A 20172-nucleotide genomic window follows, 5' to 3' on the forward strand; every position below is an offset into this window, starting at 1 on the left:
TGCCTGACAGAGGATTGCAGCATCTGGTCCAGATTCTGCCCAGCCCTTTCACAGGCAGTCCCTATGTTCTGGGGAGTATAAAGATGGCTTCCTCTCTACTCTCCTGAGAGCCCACAGAGGCCCCACCTTCCTCCAACCCCCAAAATGAGTTAGGGCATGCAGGGAATAGCAGCTGAACCCCATCTGGAAGATGCTCCCTTTGAGTTGCCAGAGAATTCAGGGAGAATGGGGATCCCTTGTGCTGAGTATTATACGCTGGCTAGCATATAAATATATATCATACGAATAATATGCATTATCCTCCACATATATGTGTGTGTGTATACATATATATTATTTATTAGTATGCATTAAGCACCAATAACATTAAGCACAAATATTGTAGCAGTGATACAGCCAAAACTGGCCTATACCATAATCCTGTTCGCTTATGCTAAGTATAACTCCTTGCATTTGCTGAAGTAAGCATTGGGCAACAGCAGATCGGAAACATGTCAAAATCAAGATACATTCATTCCACGTCTTAGTACAAGCTAAGGAGGGACCTTCACAGACCAGCACCTGGAATGCTAGTATCCAAAACAAAGATAAGGAAGGAACAAAACAACAAATTAGGGAACTGCAAGAAACTGATGGGTTGGATTTTACTGATGTGTAAAGAGGTGTAACTTGAGAAATCATCTTAACTAATACCAGCTGAAATGTGTAACTTGGGGAGCACACATTCTGCATAAGGTGAAGGTAACATCACTGCATGGAACTGCTCGTCGGAGACTGGTATTGCACAGAACATTTGTCCTGTACCGTATTAATAAACCAGTGCCTGGCATCAGTGACAGTGCCTATTTGGTCTCTTGAGTGTATTTCATAACAAACTAAAGCATGGTCAAGCAACTGACTATAGAATTAATCAACACTGAAGACGGTGAAACTCTCCATCATCCCTTACCCTGGGCTGTGCCCAAGGCCCAATCTAACCCTCAGATTTAATGCTGCTACACAGACACCTGGCGACAAACAAGTTCTCATAAGCTAGAGTGATTCAATCCTGCTTAACAAAGAAGCACGGGTCCTTTTGAATGCCACTCATGCAAGTCCAACACCAAGTTTTATTTTGTATTTTTTATATCTATGGTTTTATTTATTCAACCTGTGGCGAAAGAAGGTTACATGAATAGCTATCATGAAATTACAGACAAGTTGGGTGAGACAATATATCTTACTGGGCCAACTTCTATTGGTGAGAGAGACAAGCTTTCAAGCTACACCGAACTCCTCCTCAGGTGTGGGCAAGACAGTAAGAGTGTCAGAGCTAAATACAAGATCCAACAGCTAGTTTAGCATAAATAGTTAGCACATATTCAAATAGTCCCTTAGAATATATGCTAACTACTCTCGTTAGAGTGTATATAGTAACACCCATTGTTTCATGTTCTCTGTGTGTATCTATATCTTCCTACTGTATTTTCCACTGCATGCATCCGATGAAGTGGGCTGTAGCCCGCGAAAGCTTATGCTCAAATAAATTTGTTAGTCTCTAAGGTGCCACAAGTACTCCTGTTCTTTTTACTTTTTCTGTGACACTCAGTACCTTTCCCAGACCTGAGGAGGAGCTCTGTGTAGCTTGAAAGCTTGTCTCTCTCAGCAACAGAAGTTGGTCCAATAAGATATATTGTCTCACCCAACTTGTCTCTCTCATATCCTGGGACCAACCTGACTACAACAACACTGCATAGATCTCTCATGAAATGACATTTACAAATATAAATCTGTAGCATATTTAAAAGTGCACTTAATATCTCAGTTCAAAATCAGCTGTTATGGGAAAAGGAATAAAATAATCTATTTTCTGCTTCTTGAAAAATTCCAGCATATAAATCCACTTGACCTCTCTTTTCCCTGGGAGAAGTGGTAGGTAACTTGTTCCTATGGAGGACAGCCTTTTATTAAATTATTCCACAGTCCATGCAGAAAGGTCATCTCTGTGGGCCAGTGATTTTTAATATACACTTTCTTTACAGGGATAATAGAAAAGTTATATATTTCCAAATAGTTTTACTATTTTTGTGAACTTTGTTCCTATGACACACTTTGGAATTCAAGCAAATTTCTTTCCAGAAGCTTTAAACTCTAGCACAGAGCCATAGTCTGTGAATGACATTTGGCACTCTTGGCCCATATGTTTTGCACTGGTACAGTGTGCACACACACACACACGATAGATTTGTGAAGAAATGAATGGTACATAGACAATATACAGTTGCAGTTCTCTTAAATTATTTCATATGCTGACAGTATCCGTGTTTTCCAGTATTTCGTCCATTCTTATTTGTATTACAGTAGCATCTAGAGACCGTAACCAAAATCAGGGCTCCTTTATGCTAGGCACAAAACACAAAATAAGAGCTAGTGCCTGCCCTGATGAACATGCAATCTAAACAGGCAAGGTAGACACAGCGTGGAAGCAAGTATCCCCATTTTACAGATGTGGAGCTGAGACACAGAGAGATTGAGGGTTTGTCTCCATTTGGGAGACCAATGCCTTCACCTACAATGAAATCCTGTCTCTCTTTAACTTAATAGCAAAACTCTAATTGACTCCCACAGAGCCAGGATTTCATCCCTAAATCCTTAATGTAGACAAAACCTAAGTAATGTGCCCAAGGTCTGGCAGTACATCTGTGGTAGCCTTAAGAGCTAAACCCAGATATCCTGAATCCCAGTCCAGTGCTTGAGCCACAAGCCCATCCTTCCCCTCTGGGGAGAATGGATTTGATTAATGGGGATTAAAAGTCCCGTTGGTGGTGCTGCCCGGCTAACAGCGTGCTGCACCCTGGAAGCGGCCAGCAGCAGGTCTGGCTCCTAGCCAGGGGGGCCACGGGGCTCTGCACGCTGCTCCTGCCCAGAGCACTGGCTCCGCAGTCACATTGGCCAGTTCCCAGCCAATGGGCGCTGAGGGCGGTGCTTGTGGGTGAGAGCCACACAGAGCCACTTGTGTGCCTCTGCCTATGAGCCAAATATGCTGCTGGCTGCTTCCAGGGTGCAGCATGGTCCACAGTGCCAGGACAGGCAGGAAGCCTGCCTTAGCACCCCCACTGCACCACTGACTGGTATCTACCCAAGGGAAGCCTGCGCCCCAACCCCCTGCACCAGCCCTGAGCCCCTCCAAACCTGGATCCCGCTCCTGCACCCCAAACCCCTGATCCCCAGCCCCACCCCAGAGCCTGCACACCCAGCCCAGAGTCCTGACTCCCTTCTGCACGTGCACCCGAACCCACTGCCCCAGCTCAGAGCCCCCTCCCACATCCCAAACCCATCATCCCCAGCTCCGTTGCGTTGCAGGCATCCACAATTTTCTTCAACTAGGTCCCAAGAAAAAAAGTTTGAAAACCACTGCTCTATATGTTGGATTTGTGCTATAAAATTTCCATAAGGTGTTTTCAGATTAGGCTAAAAAGTTAGATGATTTCCTGAGAATGGCAAATGATTTGTTTTACCTTGGGTATGAACACTTGTGACAATCTGAAAACCTTTGTCTCCACAAAAGATGCAGAATTACTCTTCAAATGACAGATATCCCAGCTCTGATGCTCTGAGCTGATGACTAAATGACCTTGCTTCTATCAATAGGATAGAATATGACATTCAGTTAATTAATTGGACTTGAATGGTTGACCCATCAGGGCATGAAAAAACAGGTTGATTCACCGTACGTAACTGGAATGATAACTTCTTACAAATTAAATAAAATCACTTGTATTAAAAATATTTGTCCATAGCTACCCAGTTCTCTGCATAGAAAGCTTTAAAAAGATGATTTATATCAGAATTTAGATTCTGAGCAAAAGGGAATGTGACAGGATAGTCTTCCTTTAAGGGCAGTGGTGCTTAGTGGTGAGCCTACCCTGTCACATGGCTTGCCCCTTAAGGTTTGAAAGGTGCAGTATATATATGAAGTCCTAGGAGTTACTGACAGAGAAAAGTGGTAGCAGGATTAAGTGAGGCTTGGGAGAAAACCCTGTAACCGTATCTTTGAAGGCCCAAGACCAAGAGTCTTGCAGAGAGGATGGGGCTAGGCTCCCCTCTTACTCAACCAATCGGGGATGTGCTGGGACAAGGGGACCTCCTTCCTCATCACTGAGTATACAGTAGCAGGAGGAGGCTGGTCAGCTGACCATCCTTCCTCTTTTAGGATTAATTAGGAAAGGGGGACAGCTGAGTGGGCAGCTGGCTGCCTAACAACCAAGCTCTGAGAATCAGAGCTGGGCGGCTCCTGTTTAAGAAAAAAACATATGAAGCACAAGCCCAGCTCCAGGAAGGGGGACTGGGAGAATCTTCTGAACTGGGATGAGAGTTGACTGAGCCCAAAAGGATGAGAGGCTCAAGCCCAGAGAGAGGTGAAAGATGTTTTGTTAGAATTTAGTTGCCTTGGAATTTTGGAGTTCTACTGAGGGACCAGGGAGAAGCCGTGGGATCTGCAGCTCTACAGAAAAAGAGGGCGAGTCTCTGATTTAGAAGGACTTTGCTGCTAGCCCAGGGGCAGCTAGGCAAAGGGACTCGGAAGAGGACAGCTAGGGGAAGCCAGCTGGGGCCTGACCAGTTACAGCTGGACTTGGCTACCCCAGAAGCAGACTCTGCACTTTTAAGTGAACTGGCTGGAGGGCTAGGCCCCAGAAAAGACAGACGTTTCCTCACCCCACATCGACCCACAACGGGGTACTGGCTGATGAGTTGCTTCTGTGCCTGTCCTAGGAGGAAAAAAAACAAAAATGAAAAATATTTTACTTTGAAATCAGAAAAGCTTTGGGTAGATCCTCAACAATGAGCTCAGGCCTGAAAAATGTTGAGATCAGCCATCAATAACTCTTTTCATAGGATGAGCTCCCTGAGGGTAGAATGATAATACTATGTTGGGTGGTAATCCGTAAGCAGCTGGACACAAATTGAGACTTGCCTCTTGTTTCCAGGCACTGCATATCAAATATAACCCTATCTCACCCTGCTGTGTTCTCCTTTATTTTATTTCCAGAACTAGCTGCAAAACCCAGAAGATGGCTCCTGTTGTATGTACCCATTCGGTACTGGACTCTGGTTCCCACCGCCACCACTTCCTCTGCGAGTCAGACCACACATGTCTACAACAACTCATAGTTCAGTGAGAAAGTTGCTCTTTATCCCAATGACAGCCAGTCACTGCAGTGAAGTTGCCACTTGAATCTCCATTTCTGACATCCAGGCTCTGTAGAGAGGTTCCTCTTGCCAGCTGGATCAGAAGGTTTCTGGCTGTCTTCAGTATCAGTCACGAAAGCCATTCCAGGAATCAAGCAGCCTGCAAGATGTCCCCCTAGAATGACTGGACCAGCACAACACCACACATTGACCTTTAAATACCCAGGCACATTTAAGTCAGTCTCAGAGCTTAGTCTCCCAAAAGAAGCACAATGGATCTTAATCCCTGACTAGGGCCTGTATGACTCTATCTATGCAGCAACCTGCGGCTGCCCTGTGCCAGCTGACTGAGTCTCAGGCTCAGGAATTGTTTAATTGTGGTGTAGACATTGGGGTCTCCCTGGAGCCCAAGCTCTGGGACCCTCCCCTCTCAGGGGGTCCTGGACCCCGGGCTCCAATCTGAGCCCATGTGTCCACACCCTTCGCCTGAGCCCTGCAAGCCCAAGTTAGCTGGCACAGGCCCGCTGTGGGCATTTAATTGCAGCACAGACATACCCTGTGTGTTACAATAATACTAGTAAACAAAATAAGTAATAATGATCAAGTCAGACTTGCCAATATATGAGAAACTTCCAAAGAATACCAAGGTGCTCATGGTTCATGAGATAATTCAGTGAATGCGCCTTGAAACAGGGAAAGAATCCAGCACTTGCCCTTACACTCCCAGCTATTTTGTGTAATTTTTATAGGATTATGGGCGTTGCCATCCCAGCCTGCCTCTTAGACCTGGTCTCTTATCTCAGCAGCCCCAGTGCTCCATCACTAATGCCAGCATCAATGCCCTGCTGATTTGCTTTTCCCATAACAGTCTTTTTATACCTTTTTCCCAGGTGACCTCTATGCGAAGAGTAGCCTCCCAGTTACAGCACCCCAAAGCCACTATCCTCTCCTCCAAAAGACTCATTTCTCCTATGATGCCAATGAGATGACAAGTAAATATTTAATAACAGCAGTTTCAAAATCCTAGTTATTCCCTCCTCTGGGCTTTCCAAGGCAGCCTGTCTACTCTTTGACTTTTCAAATGTAAGCTTTCCAGGGTAGGGACTCATCATTTTGTACCTTGTGTAAGGCTGACACTTACATGGTTAATCTGGCCTAAATCATCAAGTGAACCAAGCAAACTTTCAGCTGGGACAGGGACTTTAATTCAACATCAAAACACACTCCAAAGAAACATCAAAGGCTGCTATGCAGGAATGTCCAAACACAGCACAAGGAAATATTAAAGGCAGTGATGTGGACCTGTCATTTTCACCCCTTAAAGATTTTTCCTGCCTATGCACGGACAATGGATGTATCAGTCTTTTGGGTAGTGGTCTAACAAACTCCTCCCAGTATAGCATAGCTCATCCTTTCACCCGCTCTGAGTGCGATAACATGGCCGTTATAGTCTTTTCACTCTGCTTCAAATCAGTGTGCATGTGTAAACAATTTTGCAAAGTTTATGTGTAAATCCTCAGCGCATTATCACACATGTGCTCTGGTGTTTCATCCATATTTGAACATGCCCTGGAATTTTAAATACCTTTGAATAAAAGGTTTTCGCCATTAATTTACATAATTTTTGCTGCTCATTTAAAGCCTTACATCAAATACGATTCAATTAATATTACAATAAGTTTCCGCCAGCATTTCACAAAACATGTAGAGATATAAAAAATAATGCCAAGAACTCCACCTTCCCTAAACAAAACCTTTTTGATACATAAAGGATAGCAAGTAAAACAAATACAGTCACATAGTTAACTACTAGGAAAAAAATAAGAGGTTGATTTTTTCCCCCTAGAATTGTGTTTGTGGCTATGGGAATCTATCCTTTTCTGAAAATATAAGAGTACAAGGGCAATTTGTTGCTGCTAAAAGAGACATCATGCCAATGCCACTGTTAGAATAGGAGCAGCAGAAGTACATGTATAGGTTAGAATATTTCCCCCCATGGGTTTGTTTCTTGTTTGCTAATCAGATTTAAACATCCTAGAAAACCCCAGAGCACTAAAGAATTTTTGCAATAACTTGAAAGTGTGACCTTAGCAACAACCTTGGAAGCCATGGGAGAAGCTCTGGTGAAAAACAGCTGAAAAATTCCTTTCAGACTCCAAGTCTGATGTCGTGCAGGAAACTTCAGCAGCAGTTTTTCTCCTTGGGAATGTTCTAGTTGCAGTCCCCCTTGTTTGGAGCTAGATGGTATTGACTGTCACTGGCTTTAATGCAACATAAGTCAGGATAGAATTTGGTGCTCTGGGTTTAGAAAATGACTGAACTACTCATTCTGTTGGAGTGTGGGAGAAAGCAGGAGAGGAGTGGGGGACTCCGTTCCTCATTAGTGTCACTCCTTTTGCATCTTGAAAAATAAAAATATCACAGATTTTGGAAAGACTTAAAGGAAACATACTAAGTGATAATTGCGAACATTGGCATTCATTATGAATCAAGTAGAATTTCACTGCCTGTGAAATATCTACATTAATGTGGGCACCTTCTTTTTAAATATATCTGCTAAATAAATGAGTCATAAGATATTCTTGGGGACCACAAAAGTGCCTGTTCAGGTTATTCCGACAAAAGGACAGAAAATCTGCACTTGGGGACCCTCCTATTCATCACTCTATCATTGCAAGAGGAAGAGTGAGTGGAGTGAGTGAATGGGAAGTTCAGCATGCAGAACCCACTCATCACAGCTTTCTACTACTTTTACTATATAGCTCTGGTGCAGCTGTGCCCTACAGTTCTCTCTCAGCATAGTTTACACATCATGGATAGGGAGGGAATCCATCTAAATTAATGTTGATTTAGGTCTTGTTTACATTGTGGAATTCCCCCAATTTCAGCCATCAGTCGGTAGCCACTGAGGTAGCTGCACCAGTACAAGCCCCTAGCATAGAAGAACTATGAATCTGGGGTAAGCTACACCCTGGGAGGTACTTGCTTTACCCCTTGTCATGGAATCACAGGGTCTGGTCTGTGCTCTATGTCTCCTGGGTGTGACCCTTACTGGAGGAAGCCAGAAATATGGAAGTGCTCTTCTAGACATGGCAATTCTCCAAAAAGGGCCATATTTTTGCCATTTAACGTACCCAAGCAACCTACACACACCTACATCATATATCATTTGAAAGCTTATTTTATGTACATTTAGGTGAAGTATGACGTGGAACTGTCAATTGTAGCCATAAGCCTGTAGCTTAGGTGAAACACTGGTACCCCAAATGAGAAAGTGTCATATTTTGCACAGTTCTAATAATACTGCAACATGACTATGACGATGGTTTTTACTTTTTAAGTTAATTTCAACACCTTAATGTGGTGGTTATTGGTCAAAGCTACCAATATTTAATAATATTAAAATATTAGTTTTCATGGGCAAGTTTTTTTTCTTTTAGAAATGATGAAGCTATTTAGCATGTGAGAAAAATGGCAAATATCTATGTTTTGCAATATACTAACATGAAATGTTTTTATATCACATATTGTTAATTGTCAAAGTATCTCACAAGTGATAATAGTCTTCTATATTTTCAATTGAAATTTGCTGACTAGATCGGTCTCATACTGAAGGTTGTGCACCAGTGGCAGTCGAATGCATGCCAATAGTTTGTACTGCATAGTGGATAGATTTAAATGTAGGTGAATTTCCACTGTAATGTTTCTCCATTTGCAAGTTTTTGTACATGCAATGTAGCATCTAGTCTGCAGAAGGTTTTAATTAGTAATTGCCAAAGCATTCAGTACTAGCCTTCGAAATATTTTAGAAACTAGCTTTTCAATACAGTGACACTTATGTGCAGGTCCGTATTTCTGTTAGAGATGACAATATACTGCTTTATATTATGAATATGCAAAAGCTATGAGAGAAAGAAATGGCCAAACAAGAAGTGGTGAAGACAAAGTCCAAAAACAAGTCCTTGTCTCTGCATTGGAAGAGGATGCAGACCTTGTTACAGTTCTTACCAACCCTGTCATCAACAATATGAAAACCCATTTGACACTGATTCACATAAGAACATAAGAATGGCCGTACCGGGTCAGACCAAAGGTCCATCTAGCCCAGTATCTGTCTACCGACAGTGGCCAATGCCAGGTGCCCCAGAGGGAGTGAACCTAACAGGCAATGATCAAGTGATCTCTCTCCTGCCATCCATCTCCATCCTCTGATGAACAGAGGCTAGGGACACCATTCTTACCCATCCTAGCTAATAGCCATTTATGGACTTAGCCACCATGAATTTATCCAGTCCCCTTTTAAACATTGTTATAGTCCTAGCCTTCACAACCTCCTCAGGTAAGGAGTTCCACAAGGTGCATCCAGAGGTGCTTATCAACCTATCTACTGTACTGCATGGAACATTAGATGTACAAGAGGCTTTACTGAAAATAGCAGATGCTGATGAAGAACAAATGGAGAGATTTGTGAAAGGTGCATTTCATTCTGAAGGGACACATAGCTTCTTCAGACCAGTCCAAAAATCTGGCATCAAAACTTTTTCTGATATGGTGAAGAAGACCTTGCCACTTGTAAAATTCCTCTGTGAATATACGGTTCAAAATGCACCTGAGAATGTAGGAGCACACCCAAGACAAACAAACACTCCTTCTTGCTGGAGGTTTTTCCAATGGTGAAGTAACAAAGTCTATCACCAGCAGAGGTGCTGAAGAAGCCCAAGACTTGTACAGTACTCAGAAGGAAGCAGACACAAAGGATGCTTGTTCTGCATGCTCTCTGTGCTTTTGGGTCTCTTGGTGGCAAAGAAACCATAGTAATTAGGTCATCTGATACAGATGTTTTGGTCCTTACTGTTCGCTACTTTCCAAAAATGGAACACACAGATAACATGTAGATTGAAACATGCACCATTACCAGTACAACTGACAAGTATTGCTTCATATCTGTACATGTAATTTGTGATGCACTCACTCCTGACTTCTGCAACATACTGCCTGCTGTACACACAGTAACATAAATGTGCCTCTGTGGAAAAATCTGTGTTCAATGTTGTCAAAACAAAGGGAGCTTAGGGCTTAAGGGATCTTGCCAAATTGGGAGAGTGATGAACAAGCCACAATTTCTGCAGCAAGGAAACTGGTACCAGTGCAATATGACTACAGCGAGAAAGAAAAGGAGACTCACAGAGAACTGAATTGCTTGCGCCTCACTCTAGCCATCAAAAAGGACAAGTTATTGGTCAAACTCCTACCAAATAAGGACAGTTTTGAAGAGCATGTCAAAGAGCAAACGAAGATTTGGATGTCTTCACACATAGATAAATCATTGCAACATGGAAGAAAAAGTGTAAATGATGAAAAGACAGTTACCTTTTCCATAACTGGTGTTCTTTGAGATGTGTTGCTCATGTCCATTCATCTTAGGTGTGCGTGACCTAGTAGGCGCAGGCAAACCCTGGCCGTGGTCAGGGGAAACACGGAGACTTCCGCGATGAGGTCCGTCAGTGCCCTGAATTTCTCCAGAGGCAGGAATGCCCTGGCGCAAGTTGAGTCGAGCACCGCTCCGATGCATGCTAGCTTCTGTACCAGAACTAACGTGGATTTTTTTGTCATTCACCAACAGGCCGAGGCAACGGCAGGGGGCAAACAGCATCGCGACAGCCCTTTGGACCCGGGACCTGGCTCTGCCCTTGACTAGCCAGTTGCTGAGGTACGGGTAGATCTGGACACCCCAACGTCTGAGGTAGGCAGCCACTACCAACATGCACTTAGTATCTGCGGTGCTATTGCTAGGCCAAATGGGAGGACCGCAAACTGATAGTGGTTGGGACCTACCATAAATCGGAGGAAGCGTCTGTGTTCCATGAAGATGGCGATGTGAAAGTACGCATCTTTCAGATCAAGGTCGGCGTACCAGTCTCCCGGATCCAGGGAGGGGGTGATGAAGGCCAGGGAGACCATGCGGAAGTTCAGCTTTGGTAGGAAGCAGTTCAGGTCTTGCAAGTCCAGGATAGGTCATAGACCACGCTTGGCCTTTGGGATTAAAAAGTAACAGGAATAGAACCCCCTGTTCCTGAACTCTGGAAGAACGATCTCCACCGCACCCGGGGCGACTCTATTTTTTTTGCCGCCCCAAGCCCGGCAGTCAGGTGACCTTCGGTCTGCTGATCATGTGGATTCGGCAGCGTTTCTGCAGGTGATATGCTGGTCCTGCGCCTTCGGTGTTCCCGCCAAATTGCCGCTGAAGCTGCGAGACTGGCAGACCTCCCGCAGGCATGCTGCCAAAGACTACTGACTGCCACCCTCAAAGCGACCGCCAGGCCGCCCCCCCTGGCTTGCCGCCCCAGGCATGCGCTTACTGCGCTGGTGCCTGGAACCGCCCTTGACCGCACCTAGATGCAGTAACCCCTCTACCTCCTGCGCGAGGAGACTCTCTTGAGAAGGGTCCCTGAAGAGGGAGGGGGAAGAAGGGTAGGAAGAAGGAGTAGAAAGCAAATGAAGGGTGTAACCCCGCACCACCATTCTGAGGACCCATTGGTCCGATGTTATAGATGCCAACGAAGGGAGGAAAGTAGAAAGGCGGTTGGCAAAAAAAAGGGATTTATAAACACTTACAGAAAACTATATACAGTATAATACAGGAGATAACTACTTCGTACAAATGAGCGGCTACAGCACTCACTGAAGCAGCAACAGTTCCAGCACCATCACTGGCAGCAAGGAACTGAGGGTGGGGGGCACCGGTGGTGCCACTCCAGGGGGTGCAGGAGATGGCCCTCTACGGATACTGCTGAGGGAAAAACTTCCAGCACCAGTGCATGTGGCGAGCACACACTCACCTAAGTTGAATGGACATGAGCAATCACTTGAAGAAGAACTACTTCCTGTATTCTTCTAGGGACCAATGGCACCTGAGCATCTACAAGATCTTATTTATGGCTGTACCAGTAGGTGCTGCTGCACAATCAACTGTGTCTGTAGTAAGAACAATCTTCCCCGCACAGAACTGTGTACCCAGCAAGGCAATGAAGACTGTGGTAACCCATGCACTCTCTTGACAGAGATCATAATGATGAACAAGATGATGATGTTGACTAGAAATGTCACGGTTGCTATTACATTTCAATGACACATGTACAAATTTATTAGATTTTGTTTTATGCTCTAAGGTCACAAAGAAATCCACATTTCTTTCTTGAAATAATACAGGGAGTCATTAAACTAACAGAAATGAATGACCATATTTCAAAGTGGTCATTTTAATGTGTTGATGGTGTCATTATTTATCCCCATTTATGTGGTAACAGCACCACTTGACAGCTCCACATCATACCTCATCTTAAAGTAGACATAAGAAGCTTTCAAATGATGTATGATATACATGCGTGTAGAGAAGGTATATTAAAATCAACCAAATTGGTGGAGTCTGTCACTCATCTAAAGGTAAAATGCCTATGGAGGAGTGTCCCCTTAAAACTGTTGAAGTGGATATGCCCATAAAGCAACATTATATGGTTAACGTTTATATTGTGCTTTTAATCTGTAGCTCTCAGGGTACATCTGTATGGGGATAAAAGCCCAGGTCAGCTGACTCACAGCTAAAAATTGCTGTGTAGGCGTTTGGGCTCAGGCTGGAGCCCGAACTCAGGGATCCTCCCTACTTGCAGGGTCCTAGAGCCCAGGCTCCAGCCCAAGCCTGAACATTTATGTTGCAATTAAACAGCCCCTCCCCCCAAAACTGAGACTCCCAAAACTGAGTCACCTGACAAGGGCCAGCTGCAGGTTTTTAACTGCAGTGTAGACATACCCTCAAAGTACTTTACAAAGGTGGGTGCCCTCATTTAACACCTGGGGAAAACGAGACACAGAAGAGAGGCAAAGGCTGCATGGTGTCACCCAGCGAATCAGCAGCACCGCAATGACTGGAACCCTGGTCTCTTGGCTCCCTATCCACTGGACTACTCTGCTAAGAATCGGGATATATTTGGGTGTCCAAAGTGCAACCTCCCATCTTTAATCCAGAGCTGCAGCCCCAAGAGACCATATGCAAAGGACACAACATTCAATGCTCCATCTTGCTAGAGCTTATGTATGCTAGGGCCCAAATAGTCGCCTCGTACATTAAAAGCCACAGGAAGAAATTTAGCATAAAGATTCCCTCAGATTTTTCCTCTGGTGGGAGTAGGGTTTTTTCCCTAGCTCACCAAAAAGGGTGCAGTGCACACCCCAGGTTGATCCCAGAGAATCCACAGGCCAGGATCATTGATGTACAAGCTCTTTGCATGCACATCTACTCAGGACCACAGTTGGGCTCATCTGACAGTGTGACACCCACACCTCCATTGGACCCAAGGGAGATACAAGTAAAAGCTAATACAGTCTGAGGTTATATTATCTTTTCTGGGTAGGATCTGCAGGTTGGAAAGGGGATGATGTGCGTTTCTCCCATACAGCTCACCACTATGGTCTGCTCAGTCCCTGTCTCATTATTCCACAGAGCACTACGGCAGAATTGGGGTGGGGAGAACGGGAAAGTGCAAGAGACATCAGCAGCTAAGTCCCCATTCTACAGGGAACGATCGAGGATTCCCTCCCCATGCAAATCAGGGGACACTGTGGCCCAAGGTCTGGTCCTCAGCTTCTTGACAAAGTGCCCACATGGCACAGTGAGACAAAGACTTGTCAACCCTGAAGCACATCTTTCAAAGAGTGACAGCCTCTAAGCACAGGCAAAGATTCTTAGGAAACTACTGAAAGTTCAGAAAGAAAGGACGACAGACTCAGGGAATTAGCTTTAAAATATTAATTAAGGCCAATTTTCATGCTGATGTACTGCTTTTAATTAGAAGTCACCCCTATCTGTGACTCCTTCTCAGGCAGATGCTGCCTAAGGAGTTCAAAGATACCAAGGATACACTTTGGAATTACATCAATGTGTATACATAAAGGTACAGTTAACAGCCAAAAAGGATCGAATATGTCCTGTGGATGTATGAGTGGCACACTATGAAGGGGCATTACGCTTGGAGCTAAGACCTTAAACATCTTGGAACAGGCGAACCTGAAAAGAGTCATAGGTTCACTACAGAGGAGTGCACTAAAATTCAGATTCTCACCCAGGTCTTCCCCACCTGCAAAGCTGCACTGGAAATCTTACAAGAGCAGGCTCTCACCAGATTTCCAGGGCCCCCTAATTCCAGCAAGATCAGAAATACTGCTGTGGTGTCCACAAAGAACCCAGCCGTGTTGGCACCCAGAGAACTAAAGCATCCTTTTGGAAAGAGCTAGCCAGACTTCCTCCAACTTCACCAAAGGAGTTGTCTGAAAGTCTGTGGTCATCTCTCATTTCATGAGACCACTCACCCTCAGTATTGAATACACTGGTTGAATTAGGAAGAATGATATTTCATATTTATCAAATATTACAATGCCGCCTTCCCTCACCTCCCTCCATAAACTGAGTGAATAATTCCCCACTACACTCACTATGGGCAAACCCCATAGGTCTCTGCACAACTTAACAGCGGGCTTAAGGTTGAAGTTGGACTTTAGCAATATACAGGCCTTATGTAGGCCCTCTGCATGAAGTGAATTTCGCTCTATTTGCCAGCTCTAATACTGACATGCACAGCTGCAATAACAATGTAGAATTCACTTCCCCCTCTCTCTGCACCACTAGGATTCAAACACAAATGCAACAGCCCAAGTGTATTGCTGGTATTATGAAAGATTGACAGTTGAGTAGCAAGAAGAAAACCTTGTCATTAAAGACTCAAAATCCTGCAGCAGATCTCACACACACACACACACACACCATTACTATATTCCAGGGCCTGCTCCTGAGACATGCTGACCACTCACTGAGAATTAAAGCTACACTAAACATTTCATAGGATTAGGCCCCAAATGAATAGTTTAGTGCTCCTGAACATTCTAACTTGAAAGACAATTACAGTCGAACCCATTTATCTCGACCTCGGTTAACTTGCCAATCGTATTAAGTCGACGTTTTAGAAGTGGAACCGCCAAACTCCCTCTTTGTCTTATCGGTTTCTCATCGGTTATGTCGATTCTTTAATCTCGCCGAACCCTAATATCTCGAGCACAGAAGAGCGCCGAATTTGCCACTTACCGGTAAACTACTAACTCCGGCGGCGGCCCTGCCTGGCTCCTGCCGCATCCCTCCCCGGCCACGCGACTCCTGCCCTGGCCCCGCGTCCCCAGCCGCGCGACTCCTGCCCTGGCCCGCGTCCCGGCCGCCCGGCTCCGCCCGCGTCCCGGCCGCCCGGCTCCCAGCCCCAGCCGCCCAGCTCCCGCGTCCCCAGCCGCCCGGCTCCCGCGTCCCGCCGCGCCCGCCCGTCCGCCCGGCCCGCCGCGCCCGCCCGCCCGGCCCGCATACCGGTCCCGCCGCCTGCCCGCCCGCCCGCCCGACCCGCATACGCCTGCCGCCCGCCCGCCCGGCCCGCTTACCCGGTCCCGCCGCCTGCCGCCCGCCCGCTTACGGTCCCGCCGCCTGCCCGCCCGGCCCGCTTACCCGCTCCCGCCGCCTGCCGCCCGGCCCGCTTACGGGTCCGCTTCTTTGGCTGCCCGGCTCCGGGTCCCGTCCACGGCCGCCTGGCCCCGCTTCCCCGTCCCGCTTCGCCAGATCCAGCCACGTGCAGGCAGCGCGGTAAGGTGGCAGGGAGGGGGTGTTGGAGAGAGGGCAGGGGAGTTCAGGGGTGGGGGGGTGGATATCTCGATCATCGGTTATCTCGACGCTTTTTGGCAAACCCCTAGGCCGGCGACATAACAGGGTTCAACTGTATTAATATCATTAATATCTTCCATTTCTTTTCTGAAATACAAGCAGCAATTAAAAAACTTAACCTTTTCTTGTCGTTACTTTTGTTAAACTCTGAAGTGGATTATTTTTTATATTGGACACTCTTTATGGCACCATGGCTGTGGAAGGGGAAGTTGTTTATAATGGTGTTTACATTCTCCACTGCCTTTTCCCTTCTTGTGGCCAAACCAATAGTGCTAGTTACATGCTGTGGTTTTCAGCTTCCAAGATGCTCTCCCTTTGTTGCACCAAGCACATTGACACAATCAAGAAATCTTGTGAACTGTCATGTTTTTGTTTTTGTCACATTAGAATTGGCAGACACTCTGCTCTCCTTCTAGTAGTTCTGTGGTTATTTCCAACATGCTTTGTTTTAGGGTACCTATTATTAGGACACTTACTGCTTTCCTTGCTTACAATCTGGATTTGTGTGTGTCCAATCATCAGTTTGATCCCCATGAATTCCACAATATTTAAACATTTGTTCTTTCCAATTAGTTTTGGGTGCTGCAAGTTAGCAAAACAACATGCAACTACCAGTGGCGGATTAATGATTTTGCCACCCCTAGGCCCTGAAATAATTGCCGTCTCCAGCCCCATATGAACTTTTTTTAGTTTTTTTACAAATTCTTTTGAACTAAAATTAATCTAAATATCATTAAAATAATTGAACATTTACAGGTTTTATTATAAATAAAATTACAAGTACAGCTGACCCTCACTTGAACGCACGTCTGTATAGCATGATTTTGCTTGTAGCGCGGGACCGCGCATGGATCCAAAACTGAGAACCACTTAATTTCTTCCTTCTGGTCATATTATTAACATTTAGGATTCTCGCGAGTATGTTTACTAAATGGCGTTGCGCCATCATTAGTGGTTTCAATACGCGCTATGATTGGTAGAATTGCAGTGTCATTGATGCCATGATTACAAAAATGCTGCTTTTATAAATTTGCTGCCCCTGCAAATTTGCCGTCCTAGGCCTTATCGGCCTAGGCAATAATACGCTGCTGGCAATGACAGCATTCCAGGTTATAAAACACTGTCTCTATAAAACCATTAAAAAAAACAACCAGGCACTCACATCTCCAACAGTAGAAACTAGAATTTCATATACTGCATCACTTCTTTGGCTCATTTGCCAATGGGGACACCCCTGTTTAGGAGCACACTTCCAACACAGGAAAAGGTTTGACATGACTGGATCACCACATCTGGGACACACATTCCTTCTCTTATGGCTAAGGGAAAGACAGAAGATGAATCTACACTTTTGTGAGCATGAGTTTCTCAGGACTGGATCGAGCTAATTTTGGGCCCTCACACTTTGTATGATGGTAAGAACTATGTCAATTTAATAATAATTTATACTGCAGCTACCAAAGAGTCCTAGGCAATTTACAATAAAACAGATTAAATAACTGATAGTCATCATAGGGCACAATCCTGGAAATATAAATAACCTACAAGGATAAGAGTTAAAATCAGCATAAAACCACAAGCAAAGTAGATGTGCTGTGCCAAATGCTTTTGAGAGAAAAATGGTTCCTAACCCGTTTTACCTGAGTCTCTTCTAAGGGTTGTTCTCATAATCCTTCTTGTCACCGAAACTCAGGTCCTCGGGTGCTGACTGCCCAGCCACCGGACTGAAGTTCTCCTCAACTCCTTCTAGTGGCTCTCTCGTTTGCAAACTGGGGGCAGAGGAAGTGCTGGCTGTTACATTCCCCCTTGTCTCCAATGACTAGAAAAACATTTTTAAGTATCCAACACAGAACTGAGCAGGACCCTCTTCCTGGCTTGGGTATCTTAAAGAGTATGTTACAAAGTACATACAACAGAGCCATGCTCTTGCAACATGATAAAATCAAGAAAAGTTGTGGGCATGGACCCATCTCCCTTCCCCATTGCACACAGCATCTCTTCTCCAAGAGCCCTGGTCTCCCTTAGGGAAAGATATACCTCTGCTGTGGTTGATGCTCTGATGACACCATGCACTAGATCCTGCTAAGACCTTTCAGGTTTAAAACATACACTGATAGTTGGAGGTGTAGGGATACCTTAAATACCATGCACATATTTACAGCAATGTGAATTTACAGATAATCTGTAACAAACCTCATCCCACCTAATACTTTTATTAACAATGAATCAGTTTTCAAAGATTTGTTACTGCACATTACTTAGCCTAGCGACTGCCAGTCTCCCCGAAACTCACACTGGGGCATCAAGTCATCTCAGCTCCATGGTGCAGAAGCTTTGTATTGCCTCAGTACATTTCGATGCTGTGGTATTCCATTTCACTTTTGCAAGTGGTGATATTTACAAGTGGTTTAAAAGCTTCCTCTCTAAAATATCTCATTATTACAATAAGGTGTATAACAGTGAATTGTACTCAGTCAGGTATTTTTCTAAAATTTATTTAGAAGTACAGCAAATTGTAAGGGCTGACATCCACCAACCCCACCAGAAATTGATGCTTTCTACTCACCCTAGCAGATTATCCTTCTCAGTGCTCCAGAAAAGATGCGGACATATAAAGCGCAATAGCCCTGCCAATGTGTCCTGGGTGGGAAAGTTAGTTTCCTCAGGAATGTCTTTCTTGCCCTCCTTTTGGCCTTCATTTGCATTAGAAAACTGAGGGGGACTGTTTACTGAGCTGTTGATGTCCTCCTCAATGGGGCTAGAGATCTCCTGTGTATTCTCCCTCTCCCCTAACATCTTCATGTGGTTGTTCATATGTGCAGGAGAAAAAAATGTTTTATTAGTGCAACCTTCTATTGCCCTCAGTTGCATATACTGATAATATCCATGGTAGTGTAAAGGCTATAAAATTATTAGCCTTCAGATATGTATTCCAATATATATTTTTGCCAATAGAAATATATCACACAAAATGAGATACCTGGTTTGTGATATTCATTTTTATAATGTGCTTGCAAAATACACAACTGTTATGCAGCACACTGTTTGAATATTATTAGCCTGTGTGCTATTTCTAAATCTATTAAGATACCATTAAAAAAGCTCACTCACAAAAGAAAAAAGCACCAATTTGCTCTCTCTTTAACCACTTTGCTGCTAAACAATTTGCCAGGTAGATGCCTAGAGTGTTTTTTTCTTATGCAGCTGGATTTAGTGATATTTAAAGGGGTAGGCACAGCCAAAAGACGTTTGAGAGGTAAGCACAAAGTGAGATAAACTCTGTAGTTTACCCATGCCATGACTTGATGTTTACGTTGTAACACTAGCACAGAAAGTCTCCCAGCTGGAGTTCAGCACTGATGTCCCTTCAGGGACCAGGAAGTGGCCACCTTGTACCAGCAATAGGGTCCAGGGGCACAGGCTTTTCCAAGAAGCCATCCCTTCTCCAATCTTTCCAGGTGCCTTACCCAGAATGGAGTACAGCCAAACTGAATGCAAAACGTTCAGGTTCAATTTAACAGACTTGAATATAGATTGTTCCATGAGGCTCTCATTTCCCCTCCACCCAACACTATTTCATACACTAGGGAATTCCATTTGTATGTGCATAAACAATCAGAACACAACACACTAGTGCCAGAGCATGCCTCTTACCAGGACAGATATTTGTAGTTTCTGAACAAAGGAAGCCAAATTGGCTTCATTGGAGAAGCAGCATAATAAACATCTTTGATTTTACAACTGTTCGTAACCATAACAAATGGGATCCATTACATTCCCCCACGGAGGATGTGCACATCTTCAGGCTGAGCATATAGCCATTTAAGTTGCTATCCTGAGACATTAGTGAAGTGCAATTAAATGCGAACCTTCTGTATGTTTTCAATAAAAATGGATTTCTAGAATATGATCTATGTTTGCCTTGCAGTGACAAAGGTTTGCTTGGACAGAGCCTATGCACTAGACTAGGAGCTAGAAACTCCTGTATTACAATCCCAGCTCTGATACTGCATGGGGGACCTTTGGCGTGTCACTTATTCCCAATTTACATTATGTTACCATCCAGGAATGTTGAGAGGATTAGTGTTTTCAGAACAACAGAAGTGCTAAATATTTCATATTAATACAAGAATTGTGTGACTGATCATCCATTCTCTTCGGTAGACATTCCAGTTGGGTGAGCAGAAGGGAAGCATGTATATGCACCTTGGAGGACCTGTGATATAAGATGAATAGAAATGGAGAGTCATTCTCTA

General features: G+C 44.5%; 1 long non-coding RNA gene across 1 annotated transcript; it reads left to right on the forward strand.

The window, feature by feature from the left end:
- Positions 1-4327: 4327 nt before the first annotated feature.
- LOC120400212 lies at positions 4328-6585 on the forward strand. The gene is made up of 3 exons (XR_005595603.1): positions 4328-4397; positions 5030-5155; positions 6060-6585. It is a non-coding gene; the product is annotated as an uncharacterized LOC120400212 (long non-coding RNA).
- Positions 6586-20172: the final 13587 nt, after the last annotated feature.

This window comes from Mauremys reevesii, linkage group 3 (genome assembly GCF_016161935.1).
Source record: "Mauremys reevesii isolate NIE-2019 linkage group 3, ASM1616193v1, whole genome shotgun sequence".
Classification (NCBI taxonomy): Eukaryota; Metazoa; Chordata; order Testudines; family Geoemydidae; genus Mauremys; species Mauremys reevesii.